Source organism: Mandrillus leucophaeus, unplaced genomic scaffold (assembly GCF_000951045.1).
Source record: "Mandrillus leucophaeus isolate KB7577 unplaced genomic scaffold, Mleu.le_1.0 Scaffold121, whole genome shotgun sequence".
NCBI lineage: Eukaryota > Metazoa > Chordata > Mammalia > Primates > Cercopithecidae > Mandrillus > Mandrillus leucophaeus.
This window is the reverse complement of record NW_012100432.1, coordinates 3344349-3358495: the sequence shown is the minus strand read 5'-3', so window position 1 is coordinate 3358495 and position 14147 is coordinate 3344349. Positions and strand designations below refer to the sequence as shown.

General features: G+C 43.0%; 1 protein-coding gene across 6 annotated transcripts in view; it reads left to right on the top strand.

The window, feature by feature from the left end:
• The window catches only part of FOXP1 (forkhead box P1), a 579361-nt gene that overhangs the window by 447364 nt on the left and 117850 nt on the right, over positions 1 to 14147 (top strand). The window lies entirely within an intron of this gene.

The window sequence follows — 14147 nt, the reverse complement described above, 5'->3', positions numbered from 1 at the left end:
CAATTAGTGAGGGATGATTGTAACGCCAGTAGGAGCAAGTTGAGACCTAGGTGGGGAGCAGGGGCAAGGACTTTAGACTGCATTAATAGAATAATGAGGAGTTGGACTTCTGTCCTCCTCTGGACTAGAGGGGCAGACACCTGTCCCGCCATGCTCATTTCTGGGCACTCTATTTGGAGGGGCGCAGGGGCAAGACAGAGTGGGTGGCCTTGCCCGTCACTTACCAAATACTAGCTACGTGCTTTAAACAAAACCAGAACCTGTTTAGGACTTTAGCAGGAAGGGGCAAAACCAAACTGTGAGTGGGCGTGGTAGGAAGCGGGCGAGTTGTTACCATGCAGGAGTTCCATAGCATCCACTGTTGGGATGAACTTAGTTCTTAAATCTGCAGTTCCCAGAATCCAGGTAACGAAAGAGAAGCAGAGGTCACACTAGCTCTTCTGTTTCCAAGGAGAAGGGTTAAGGTTGCCACTATTTATGACTAGTGGCTCCAGTGAAGTCTGGGCTGCAGTCTTCCTGTGGGTCTTTCCTCCTCCTTCTCTTTCTTAGCTGCATCAGTGAAGAGCCATTGGAGGGAAAACAAAATGAAGTGGAAGCTCCTTGGGCAACGTTATCTAGTTGCACGATGTGCTGGTATTGTCAGCAGTTTAGAGAAACTGCTTTTCGTGCCCTTCCAGTCTTAGGTCCATTCAGAAGAATTCTTTTCATTTGACAAAATTAGGAAGAGAAATGAAAGACAGATGATTTTTAAAAACCCTGGATAGCTGTCTACCTTTAGTAGGTACAGTTGTATTAGGGTAAGTCATCCAAGTTTACTCACAGCCATAAAATGACATTTGTTATTTGTGTAATCTCTGAATCATGGTTTGTACCCAGCTTTGTTTTGTTTTTTAGCTTTCAAAGAGTCTAATCATTGATTGCTGTATACAAATGCACTTTTTGCATATGATGAGGTCACTCAGTCATAAAATCATCATCAACAAGATTTTAGTCTCTAAACATGGCAATATAGGGATGCTTCTCTTCTCATTGAATGCTTGTCTTATGTATAGAGATGCTACTATTTAGCAAGGACTTAATTACTTTTTTCTTAACACTATGTGAAATGCACCACAGGTGAAGAAAGAAGAAAGAGCACACAATCCATCTCTCAGAGCTTACAGTTTAGAGAAAATATGCACAGGAGGCCATGCATGGTGGCTCACGCCTGTAATCCTAGCACTTTGGGAGGCCAAAGCGGGCGGATCACCTGAGGTCGGGAGTTCGAGAGCAGCCTGACAAACATGGAGAAACCCTGCCTCTACTAAAAATACAAAATTAAATGAGCATGGTGACGCCTGTCTGTAATCCCAGCTACTCAGGAGGCTGAAGCAGAAAAATTGCTTGAACCCAGAAGGTGGAGGTTGCGGTGAACTGAGATTGCGCCATTGCACTCCAGCCTGGGCAGCAAGAATGAAACTCCGTCTAAAAAAATATATATATATATATATATATATGCACAGGAAACATAAATGCTTCTCAGGAGGGGATGAGGTGAGAGGGGAGTAAGGGAAAGAAGAGAAAATAGAAAACATTCATTCATTGGTTTATTCATTTGTTTATAAAATTCATGAAATCTTTGCTGAGGAGCGGTATGTACAGGGTTATGTACAATGGCGTTTGATGAGCTAATTCAATATGTAATGGAATGATGAAGTGAGTAGCACAGAGAGTGAATGCTATAGGAAGTCAGGGAAGTGGGAACACCCCAAATTTAGTGCCATGGATGGGAAGATGGCTAGGTTAGTGACCTCTTCTCCTTCTGTGTATGTGCATTCCTGTTAAAAAGGATAATTTTGCCTAATAGAGGAATACTTTTTGTTTAGACTTGGCTCCTTTCTGCTTTTCATGACATTCAGTTTCAGTGTACTTTAGCTGTCTTTTCCCCCACTCCCCACTTAGTTCATAAGGAACAAGTAAATAAAAATTAACGAGAGCCACCTTCACTCCAGTGCAGCGATGCTGCCTTAGGAGAGAGTGCACTAAAAAGAGACCTCAGGGTTCAGGGATTGACACCTTGCTGCAGAATGGGAGTGACATGTGAAAAGTCAATGGTAGCCTTGACTCTGCCGTTTTTGTTAGAGTTCTATTTCCTCTCCTAGAAATCTAAGAAGGATTAGCATACAAGTCCTTGATGTTTTAGAAGTTTGCCCGTGCTTGGATGTGAGCTCTCTTCAAGTTTTGTTCTACTTAATTGTATAATAAGATAACCATGCCTGATGTGATATTATTTAAACACTTGGTGACTGAAATATCTAACCCATGAGCCCATGCTCCATAACTTTATGTGTTCCTATTCCCCGTGTGAATGTCAGATTAACACTTCAAAAATTTCAGAGACGTATTAGAGATCCACTGACTCAAACATCTCTGGCTTAGAAGCTTAGCAATCACCGTTGAGAGCATGCCAGGATACGAATAAAGAACACCAAACTCTGCTAACTTGGAGGAAAACTATGTATGTGTGTTTGACCCAGCTGAGGGCAAGGCTGGATGAGATCATGTTAATCATGGACATGACATGAATAAAGAAGAACAGAGACCATGCTCAAAACAGGAAGAATGAGAAGAGAAAGAGATAAGTAAATTTTTGAGATAGGAAATACAGGTGAAATTAAGAAAAAGAAAAAACACTATTCATCTCAAAGGAAGGGAGCTGGAGCATGAATTATAATCACCCCAGCCACACCAAATCCTTCACATTCTCTGGTATTCTGACTCATGTTGTCTGCCATATGAATGTTGGCACGTGCCATTCCAGTAGCTCAGATGCCCTTCCCGGTCCTGCCTGTCCATCTCCCTAGGGCAGAGCATTATCCTTTCATCTTCAGCATAACTCTTGTCTTATTCTAGAAGTTCTCCTTTCCCTGAGGCCAAAGTAGGAGCCTTTCTTTTCTGATGTCTGCATATTTACGTGTTTGTTAATTCAGCAAATGATCACATGATGGTAAGAAAAGAAAAGATATTTCCATTTCTTTCTTTGAGTTAGTTGGGTATTGGGAACTTGAAAAATAATCTTAAAGTCAGCCTGTTAAACTATGATGCTATTTGGGTGCAAGCTGAGCCCTCTCTGGAGCCAGGGTGGCTGGGACTGCGTTGAAAGCCAGCCTTTCTGGAGACAGACTCCACTGTGAGTAACAAAACATTGAAAAAATATAGGCCGAAGATTCCATAAATTAGATCTCATGTTGACCAACCTACAGTTCATTGTTCTTGACACTGGGGCAGAGACCCCTCCTTAGAATATCTCAGTAAGGCCTGGCACTGTGGCTCACTCCTGTAATCCCAGCCCTTTGGGAGGTCGAGGCAGGAAGATCACTTGAGCCCAGGAGTTCGAGACCAGCCTAGGCAACATACAGAGTCCCTGTCTCTACAAAAAAGAAAAATAAAATTTAGCCAGGCCTGGTGGTGCATACCTGTGGTCCCAGCTACTGGGGAGGCTAAGGCAGGAGGATCCCTTGAGCCCAGGAGATTGAGGCTGCAGTGAGTCATAATTGTGCTACTGCACTCCAGTCTGGGTGACAGGGTTAGACCCTATCTATTTTTAAAAAAACAACCCATTGGGTCCTTGAGAGCTCAGTGTTTAGCAAACCACCATACTCTTTCACCACATGCAAGTGATGAACTGGTTGGGGTGTGTAGCACACCAGTAACCTCGAGATTTAAGTGGGACTGCTATTTTGCCTCTTAAAAGATGACTCTTGATCTAGTAACCCTGGTTAAAAAACAAAACAATCAAATGTCTTCTTCCATTGTTTGGCTGAAGGAGCTGCCGCTGCTGAGTTAAATTTTGGAGTGAGGATCAACAGTACCTACAGCACAAAAAAATAAGAAGTCTAGGGAACTAAAATAAGTTTTGGCTTCTGTAATTTCATTATAGCAAAAGGAAGAAACTGAAGGAAAAGTGGTATGTAGTAATAGTAATAATGATACATTAGGAAGCATTTTAAGTGCTTACTGTGTGCCAGCCACTGATCTGTTTTATCTCATTTAAACCTTGTGTGGGTGAAGTACTAGGATTAGTTCTTTTTTATAGATGAGGAAACTGAAGTCTATAGAAACCAGCAATTTACTAAATGTACAGCCAGAGAATAGTATCACCAGGATCAGAACTGATGGCAGTGTCTCTGCAGTCACCATGCTGAATTCTCTCCCTGCCTTTTACGATTAGAGACCAAATAAGCTCCGCCACCCTGATGTTTCCTGTTTACATCTGAGACACTGTGTATTACCAGGAGAACTCGGGCATTGAGGCTGCTCAGTCATGTGTCAGAAGGAGATGAGAGAAGATCATCGGTGTCCGTCTGTCTCTGTTTCCAGCAGTGGAGATGGGAGTATAAGAAACTGCTTAATCGAGAAGTAACTCAAAAAGAATGCGTGAACCACTGGTCTCACTCCCTCGATCTTCCCACTCCTGCATACAGCCAGCCCAGTTGTGGGTTGTCACTGTGGATTCCCGTAAGAATCAAAGAGGACATCAGAATTTTAACTTTGTGTTATTTTAGCTTCCATTATGCTGACTAATCAGTGACACTTGGTCACATTTATTTTCCATGGGAGTAAGACTGAACTAGCCCCTTTGTTCTCCCAGGCTTAGTTTTACCCCCAAGCCTCGTCTCCAGATTGGCATATGGGATAGAAGCCTTGTTTTGGAGTCATTCAAGTCCCAACACCCCACTGACTGGCTTCAAGATACTGGTTAAATAATTTAAGCAGCCCGAGTACAGTGACTCACACTTGTAATCCCAGCACTTTGGAAGGCCGATGTGGGTGAATCACCTGAGGTCAGGAGTTTGAGACCAGCCTGGCCAATATGGTGAAACCCTGTCTCTACTAAAAATACAAAAATTAGCCAGGCATGGAGGCAGGCACCTGTAGTCCCAGCTACTGGGGAGGCTGAGGCAGGAGAATCACTTGAACCCGGGAGGCGGAAGTTGCAATGAGCCAAGATCACACCACTGCACTCCAGCCTGGGTGACAGAGCGAGACTCCATTTCAAATAATAATAATGCAAGCTCTTAGAGCCTCAGTTTATCTATCTGTTAAGTGGGCATAATAATGCCTACTTCATAGGGTTGTTTGTAGGATTAAACACTTTTATAGGAAATGCCAAATGCACCACACATTCCCATAAGTATTGCTGTATTTCTCAGCCATCTTATTACCAGGCACCAACCCTTCCCTCATTTTCCCTTTCTTTGTCAAATCCTGTGTCAAGGTCACAGTATGTGCTTCCCAGTTTGTGATTGGTGGCTTCTTTAGAGGATTTCCTGCACCTCCCTGTTCATGAGTGGCTCTGGTCCTGTTACCTTAGCATTGTCTTAAAGTTGTCCAAACTCTGTAACCAGCAAATGAAGAGGGTCCCTAATGCAGGAAACTGAACCCTGGAGGACACAGTCACATCCCAGCTCTTCCATTCACCAGCCAAAGGACCTCAGACAAGTCCCCTAACTGTGAACAACATTGGAGGGTTTGCTAGACACTGTGTACTTGCCATACATTGGGTAAAATATTCACACCGATGCTCCCAAATTAGGAGGCATTAATTTAGAAGTTGACACCACCTCAGAAAATAATAACAGAAACATCTATCTACTCTGAGGCAGATAATCATTCCCACTTTACAAATGAGGAAATGCGGATAATATAAACTTTTGCAACTCACCTACATTGCTGATGCGTAACAAATACTGGGTTCAAACTCACATCTCTTCTGCTTCAAACTCCAGGTAGCCTTCTCTATGTGCAGTGAAGGTGGTTATAGGATTCCTGTTTCATAGGTTGTGGTAAGAATGTTCACAGGGCTTTGCAAACTTCAGAGATAAGGGGTGTTGCTGTTGCTGTTGTTAAAATGTAAGCCCCAAGGCAGGAAGAGGTCAGGATTCACATGAGGCATAGAGAAGGGTATAAGCAGAGAACAAAGTTAGAGGGGAGAATAAGTTAGTAGCCCAGTGGAATGGTGAATGGATGAAAAAGGGTGTCAGAGAACAGTTAACCACAGCGCGCCCTGATTTCAAAGGTCTGGTCTGTTGGGTTGTGACATTACATAGATGTGTTCTGACCCATCTCAAAAATTGGACATCACTGAATTTAATTAAGATCAATTAGACATTCCTCCTATTGTTCAAACACAATGCCTTATTTGTTTGAAAAGAGGGAAGTTCTATATGACCTGAAAGCTTCCTGCTTCATCTACTGCTTTTCTTCATGAAGGATGAAATGCCATTTGAAATAATAAAAAATAAATAATTGGCCTGCAGGCTAGACTGCATTTCTGTATGCATTTTCTCAAGACATTATTAAACTATTAATACAAAACGTTATTAAACTATTAATACAAAAGGGGTCTGATGTCTCTGTGAGATAACTCTTTCTTCCAAATGTCCCTTGCAATCCAATCTAAACCTTAGCTGTGGCTTCAGTCGGAGATGGAAAAGGCACCCCCCATCAGTAGCAGCCACCTGATGCTTAAAACTCATCTCTCCTTTCCAATATGCAGCCAACAGAAGCAAGCAAGTGGTTTGGGAGGCTGGATTGGATAGTCAGAAATCTTTTTGATGAAAGCAGACATGGTTGAAATAAAAGAACCAAAGTGGTTAAGGAAGAGGATGAAAAAGTCACAAGCACAAAAAAACATAAATATGTTTAGAAGTCAAGTTGTTTGAGAGTCTTCATCTGACCCCGTCAACTAAATCTACCAAGTCTTAAAGCATGTATGTGACTTACTGTATGCACTACAAGTTGTTGATGTTTCATGGGGCTTATGACCTAGAGAACATCCCAATAAAGGTTTTGGGTTTTTCCCAAAAAACATTTTTTTGGTTGTTGTTCCCTGGCTCATTGTACACATGACAGTGTTTGAGATTATTGAACTCTAAAATCCTATTTATAATTTTAAACCATATTTCTGGTGGTTCTGGTTTCATTCATTCATTGTAGAGATGGGGTCTCACTCTTGTTGCCCAGGCTGTGGAGTAGAGTGCAATGACGTGATCAGGGCTCACTGCAACCTCAACCTCCAGGGCTCAAGCAGTCCTCCTACCTGAGCCTCTGGAGTAGCTAGGACTACAGATGCATGCCATGCCTGGGTAATTTTTAAAAACATTTTAGAGACAGGGTCTTGCTACATTGCCCTAGCTGGTCTTGAATTCCTGGCCCCAACTGATCCTCCTCTCTCGGCCTCCTGAGTCACTGAGATTATAGGCATGAGTCACTGCACCCAGCCCTATTTCTGGTAGTTTTATATAGGATACTAATTGTAAGCAGAAAATACCTAGAGATTAGTCCTTTGCTAATGTAAAATGTACACCTGGTACATGATAGGTGTAATGATAGCAGTAATGGTAGCTGTTGTTGTTGTTGTTGTCATCGTCATTGTTGTTGTTGTTGTTGTTGTTGTTGTTAAAGAAACTATAGAGGCTGGGCGCAGTGGCTCACACCTGTAATCCCAGCACTTTGGGAGGCTGAGGCAGGCAGATCACCAGAGGTGTCGGGAGTTTGAGACCAGCCTGGGCAACATGGTGAAACCTCGTCTCTACTAAAAATACAAAAATTAGCCAGGCATGGTGGCAGGTGCCTGTAATCCCAGCTATTTGGGAGGCTGAGGCAAGAGAATCGCTTAAATTCAGGGGGTGGAGGTTGCAGTGAGCCAAGATGCACCATTGCACTCCAGGCTGGGTGACAAGAGCGAGACTCCGTCTCAAAAAAAAAAAAAAAGAAAAAAAAAGAAATTATAGAGAGATCTCATCCATCTTCCTCTTTGTTTAGCTGAAATGTGCAGGCACAGAGAGGTGACGTGACTTGCCCACAATCACACTATTATTCCTGACAAAGTCGTTAATAGAATCCTAAGTCATATCTAGTATTCCTGTACTATCTGAGTTAAACAGCCTGCTTGAGGCCACTGTGGACTAGAAAAGATGTGCTGACCGCTTCAGCGGCCTGTAGATGAGCTCCAGTACTTGGAGCTGTCTGGAAACTACATGAACCGTCAAAGACTGGAAAGTGGAGACACCCAGGGTTGCTCACCTGGATGCCTGTGTCAGATTCCATTCCTGAGTTCTTACACACATCTGTTCTCAACCTCCCTCTCCCACCCCCTCCCCACTAGAACTGGCCTTGCAATGTTTTTTTCTAGAAAAGGAGACGAACCTTGAGGCTTTTATATGGTCACTCTTAAAGATAGGGTGTGAGCGTCTGTGTAATTGGTGACTATTAAGGAAAGCAAAGCAAGCCATAGCAAGCTGCAGAGCCCCAGAAAATGTTTTCTGTGTAGCGGTTTCTATGCCACACAGTGTGGAAGGCAATTATCTTGGAGGGGATTCCACAGCCCTGTGCTGGCTTCCCCGGTGTAAGATTTATTGTCGGGTGGATTGGGTGTTCTTTATAAGAGCATTTACTCGGCATCTAAAGCGCTGTCAAGAGTGCTACTTCCTGAATGCTTTTGAGGTTGCAACTGCTAAGCTTCATTTTCCCGTCTTGGAGATATATTTTTGAAATGGTATGCAGGGATTTGTACAGGCCTCGTGCTTCCCATTGACACTGACAGGAGTTGCACTGTTAAACCCCAGCACGCTGCTGCGGAAATTTACCTCTAATGCCCAGAGCCCTCCTTTAGCTGGGAGCCTGGCCCACACGTGCGCGGAGGGTTCGCGTAGTAGGGGAGAGGGCCCGAGAGTGCCCTTGTTTTGTGTAAGTCCTACCAGCTAATCAGTCTCAAAGTTGACTGTTTTCTTACTTAAACAAAGGATGAGCAAGTACTCTTCTTTTGCTTTTTTTTTTTTTTTTTTTTCTCTTTCCATTTTGTGGATCTTAGGAATGCCAGAAGAAAACTCGAACTGCGAGTCAGCTAAATATACTGTATCGTGAAACCTTAGGGACCACTGAAATGGGAACAGTGGCCCATTAGTGCTAAGAAGGTGTTTTATTGAAAATGCGCCGACATGCTCTCCCTGGAGAGTGAGCAAAAGAAGGCAAGATGCCCAACAGTAATACAGGTTGTTCTCTTAGGCAAGCTAAAATATAAAGTTTGGCACTCCCCTGCCGTGAACGAGCAGGCAATAGAATAGACGAATGTGCATTTTTACATTAAAAGTGCCATATTTCACTAGGGGTGCCCCCCTTCCTCTCCCCATTTTGTTTAAATGTCTTAATTTATATATTCCAGTTAATAGTTCATTACATGTCCTTTCTCTGTCTGGCTTTAAAAGTTGTCTTTTGAATAAGTTAAAGTAGTCAAAATTTCCTAATCCTGGCAGGCTTGCCAGCAGAGGGCAGGCGTAAAGAAGGTTTTGACATGAGGGTGTGTCAACCTAGGGTCAGAGGAGGGTGGCGTTGCATGGGAGGAAGATGTGTGAGCATTGTTCAGAGGGCAGGATGGGACACGCTCCCTTTGCCTCTTTGCAGGCTTGCTGCACACCACAGATCTCTGGAAAAGCTGACTATACTAAATAAAGGTGGTCAGTTGCCTTTATCTGATATTCAGCGATTTCTACATAATTAAACGTTAAAAAAAATTAAAATGTAATTTCATTCCCCAAGAGCCATCTTTTCTTTCCCCTTCAGTGCCCCATTTCTGGTTATGCTTAAAAATCGAGGGTTTGCCTGTGGGTGGGCCAAAAATACTGTCACTCTTCGGGAGGGAAATAACAAATCATACTTGGTGGTGGTGGTGGCGGCAATGATTTTTTCCCCCTGATATCTGAAGGATACGGCACTTTGGGACATGCTCTACTGCCCCAAAACATGTACCTTTTCAAGAACTCTGCACACTTCCGTGTAATCTGTTCTAACTTCATGGCAGAAACAGTCCATTAACAAATTTTACATTATGTTAAAACAAGGGATTATGGTTTTATCATACATGAGAGAGGGTAGTTTATTACTGTTAGATGCACAGTTAGGAAAGTATGTTGTCATTTTTCTTTTCTGTCATGATTTTGTTTACCTCTGATGCTTATGAATGCTTTTAGAATAAGGGGTTTGTTTTTAGGTTGATATTTTCCAAAGCTCATCATACTCATAAGTCACCTGAATGTTGACATGTCATACTGTGTATATACAAATTAGCCAGAAGCAATGGCATTATAAAATGTTGCATTACATGAAAATGCAAACGGCAATTTGGAGGATGCATTAAGGGGAATTAAAACTCCTATGGAACAGTGAGAACTCAGTGTTTTCCCCCGGCCAAACTTGCAGGCACAGAAGAAAAACAACATAATTAGCTTCATTGTCAACATACGCATAACAGTGACATAAACAATATCAATATGGAGCTAACTGCCTTAGCTCCCTGTAGATGGATGATGTATTAATTTATATTTTTAAGTAAAAGCACTGCTTAAATCAACACAGAATGGTGGTTCCTTGGAGACAAATCCCCAGATCTCAGGAATGGGGCATTGCTGTTGCAATTTAGTAAGTCTAATTGGCTGCCCCGTTGGCATTCTTTGGAGAAATACTTAAAGCTGTCCTCCTTCTGGGGAGGCGAGCTTCCCTGGGTAGGCCATCAGGCATATTACTGGGCTTACATTTTGTATTCCTGTTGCTTTAGCTTTTTCTCTCCAGCAACAGAATCAGTTGGTTGAATCTCTTTAAGTTCTGTCATTTCAGAGTATGTCCTGGATACTCCGTTAAATTAATTGGAAAGGGGAAAGAAAATGTGTGTTGTGTTAACACAAGTGTTGTTCAGAAGAAGACAGCAAACTTGAATTAAGGTTTTGGCCTCTGATCACACAGTTGATTTTTCGCCCCATGCTCGTATCCTTTCTGTAGTTATTTCCAAGCAGCTTCTGGCAAAAGCAGGCCTTTTCGTTGTAACTGAGGACCACGTGGGCCAGGGACCATTGCTGTATCAGCCTCACCACAGGGCCATTCATCAGTGTACAGAATAATGTCCTGAGGAGCCGCTCCTCCTGACTCTTCCTTTAATACATCTTATCTCCATTCTCAGCTCTGAATGGGCAGTAAAACCTTTCACTTTCTTCTGTGTTCAAGGCTAAGGCTCAGCAGAACCAAATATAATACATGATTTTAGTCCCAGGTGTGTTATTTGGTGGTTAGAGTTTGGTGTGGGATCATAGTAATCTGTTCTTAAGTGCACAGCCAGCTGCACAATGGACTCATTTAGCAACTGACAGGTTTCTTAATATGTGGTGTTTGAACAAGAGCTGTATCTGTTGTGGGTGTTAGGATGTGGGCATCAAAAATATTTTTAAAGTATGGTATTTAGCATTTCCTTTACTCTTCCTTAAACATTGGCCTACCCGTCAATATCCACCCCCCCCCCCCACCACCACCACAGGTATTCATTTTATTTTATTATGGCTTCTCTTTTTCTGTAATTATCCAGTATCTGCTTCCTCTTGGAGGCCTGTAGTATGTTTTATTTTTTAATTTCTTTATTTTTTAAGACAGAGTCTTGCTCTGTTGCCTAGGCTAGAGTGCAGTGGTGCGATCACAGCTTGCTGCAGCCTTGAACTTCTGAGCTCCAGGTGATCCTGCCACCTCAGTCTCCCAAGTTGTTGGGACTATAGGCATGCACAGTCACACGTGGCTCACCGTGTGTGTATGTGTGTGTGTGTGTGTGTGTGTGTGTGTGTGTAGTTTTGGAGACGGAGTCCCACCATATTGCCCAGGGTGGTCTCAAACCCATGGGCTTAAGCAGTCTTCCTGCCTTGGCCTCCCAAAGTGCTGGGATTATAAGTATGAGCCACTGCATCTGGCCATGTTTAATTCTTGGGAGAAATCACTTTGCTTTTCTAAACCTCAGTTTCCTCCTCTGTACAATGGGGGCTGGAATTTGTGTTCAGATTATGACAACTGCATGAGACTGTTAAAACACCCACAATCCAAAATATTTTTGTTGGCCTTTCTTATTCAGCTTTTCTAAAATGACCTGGCGCTCATAGTGATTAATCAATGGTTTTAACGAAGTCTTATGAGTTACTGTTGGTTTTAACATTTTATATTATACTCCAGTTATGGAAGTTCCAGTTCTTCCTGAATCCCAAACACAGGGCAAGTGCACAGGACCACAGGAGTTTAGAATTAACCGAAGTGACCTGGGCATATGTAGTTTATCCAGGTTTATCACTGATGGGACATTTCCTTGCCCAGAAGTAGTCTCTGAGTCACCATATCATCTGCGTTTGGAGAGAGGGCAAGATGGGCTCCAGGTGGCTTCTGAGTTAGTGTGCCAAGCCATTTCCCTCTCTCTTTTGTCACCTCCCCCTTATCCAAACCATCAGCCTTTAAATGCCACCTCCCCAAGGGGCCTTCCCAGACCCCTCCTCCTAGTGATCTCCTCCTCCTTTGTGGTCCCATGGTGCTTACAGCCACCACTGTGCAATTTAGTACTTGAGTAAGCACTGCATTGCATCACTCTCTAATTATTTTGTTTAAGGCTTGTCTCCACAGCTGGGTCATGAGCGTCTGTAATGTTTTTTGTTTGCTTGTTTATTGTTTGTTTTGATGCACCTGGAGACTATTAGCTGATAAACACTGACCTGCAAAGGAGTTAGTCCACATTCTAAAAGCATGCATGAGTTTTATAGATGCCTCATGAAGAACGTAGTTTCTAAAATAAAAATACATTGCATATTCAAAGTACATCCCAGTTTTTGTTTATAAACATTAAAACTCAATTTTAATACTTTGGGAAAAAGAAAGTCACTTAGGCGTTTTGAAATGATTCTTTCCACTTTCTCCCTGTACATTGGTTGGACAGCACTTCCTTTATTTTTATTTCCTGCCGTTGGGGCTCTCTGCCAGCCCCTCCGGAAAGAGCACCTTGTCTCTTTAAGAGTCAGAACTCTACTGATAATCAGGGGACTTTCTGGCAGATTTAAGGCCCTTCTACCCCCCAAAAGCGCCCTTGGTTCTCTGTTGAATATTCATGAGAGGGTGGGGTCACATTTTGTGACCTGAAAAAATCCCATTAATAAATTTGGTGTCTGACACAAAAACACTTTAGGGTGAAGAGCGATCTGCGCTGTGCCCATTTAACATCTGATCATACGTTGATGGTCACTTCGCGCTTGTCTCTTTTACAGCCAGAGTAAAGAGGGAATTGTCTGCTCCCCGCTGACCCTGTTGAAATTCAGGCATTTGCTTGATTGGAAATATTACCAATATTCTTTATGGTTTGTAGTAACCTGCATTTAATACACCTCACATCAAAATGTACTTTCAAGTAAAACTCCTGGAATTACTGGGTCAGATTTTGTTGCCTTTTTTTTTTTTTTTTTTTTGAGGGCAAATAGGTATTCATTGATGTCACATTATTCCTTTTCCTCTAATATTTTGAGAAAAAGAATAAAAATGTGTGTGTGGATTTTGTGTGTGTGTCTTTAAAAAAAAATATACAGGCCAGGAAGTTTTTCTCCAAGTTTGAAGGTGGTAAATAGGTGATTTTTTAGAGTCGCCGAAACGGACTAGATTAACCTGACGCTTAAATCGTGTCAGTTGAGCCAACAAAGTTTAGCATATTGTTGACTTTTTAAAAAAACACTGTAACTCAGCTTTCAATAGCCTGAAAGAGCAGTGACTATTTCTAATAGAGAAGGTCATCCTAAAGTGCTTATTGAGAGTAGCTTTTGTTGTTGCTATTGTTGTATAAATAAGAAAGGAATTTAAAGAATTATTTCTTAGCAAACGTGTGGCAGATGCTTTCTTCGGCAGCTGTCGTTCTAGAGGGGAAGTTGCCTGGTTCAGCGACGAGGCACGTTGTTATTTATTTCCACCCCGCGTCGGCTTAGTTTTCCTCGGTGCGCACTGGCACACTTTGGCGAGCCCGACTCTGGGAAAGAAAGGGGTGTGGGGAGGCCGAGGCTCTGTGAAACCCCCGACGTGAAGCGAAAGTTCTCCTCCCAGGGCGGTTTTCGAGGAAAGCGCTTCTCTGCGCTGTCTGGGAGACCCACGTCCCCTCCCGAAGCCGAACAGTTGCTTGGAGCAGTCGGCTTGGCGCCGCCAGCGCCGGGTGCCCCTCTTCGGCCTCCCGGGTTTCTCGGAAAGGTTAGGACAACTCTTTGTCAGTTTCAAAGACGAAACAAACACGCCGCCCCGCCGGCAGCCCCGGCCCCGCAGAGCCCCGGCCAGAGGGAGCG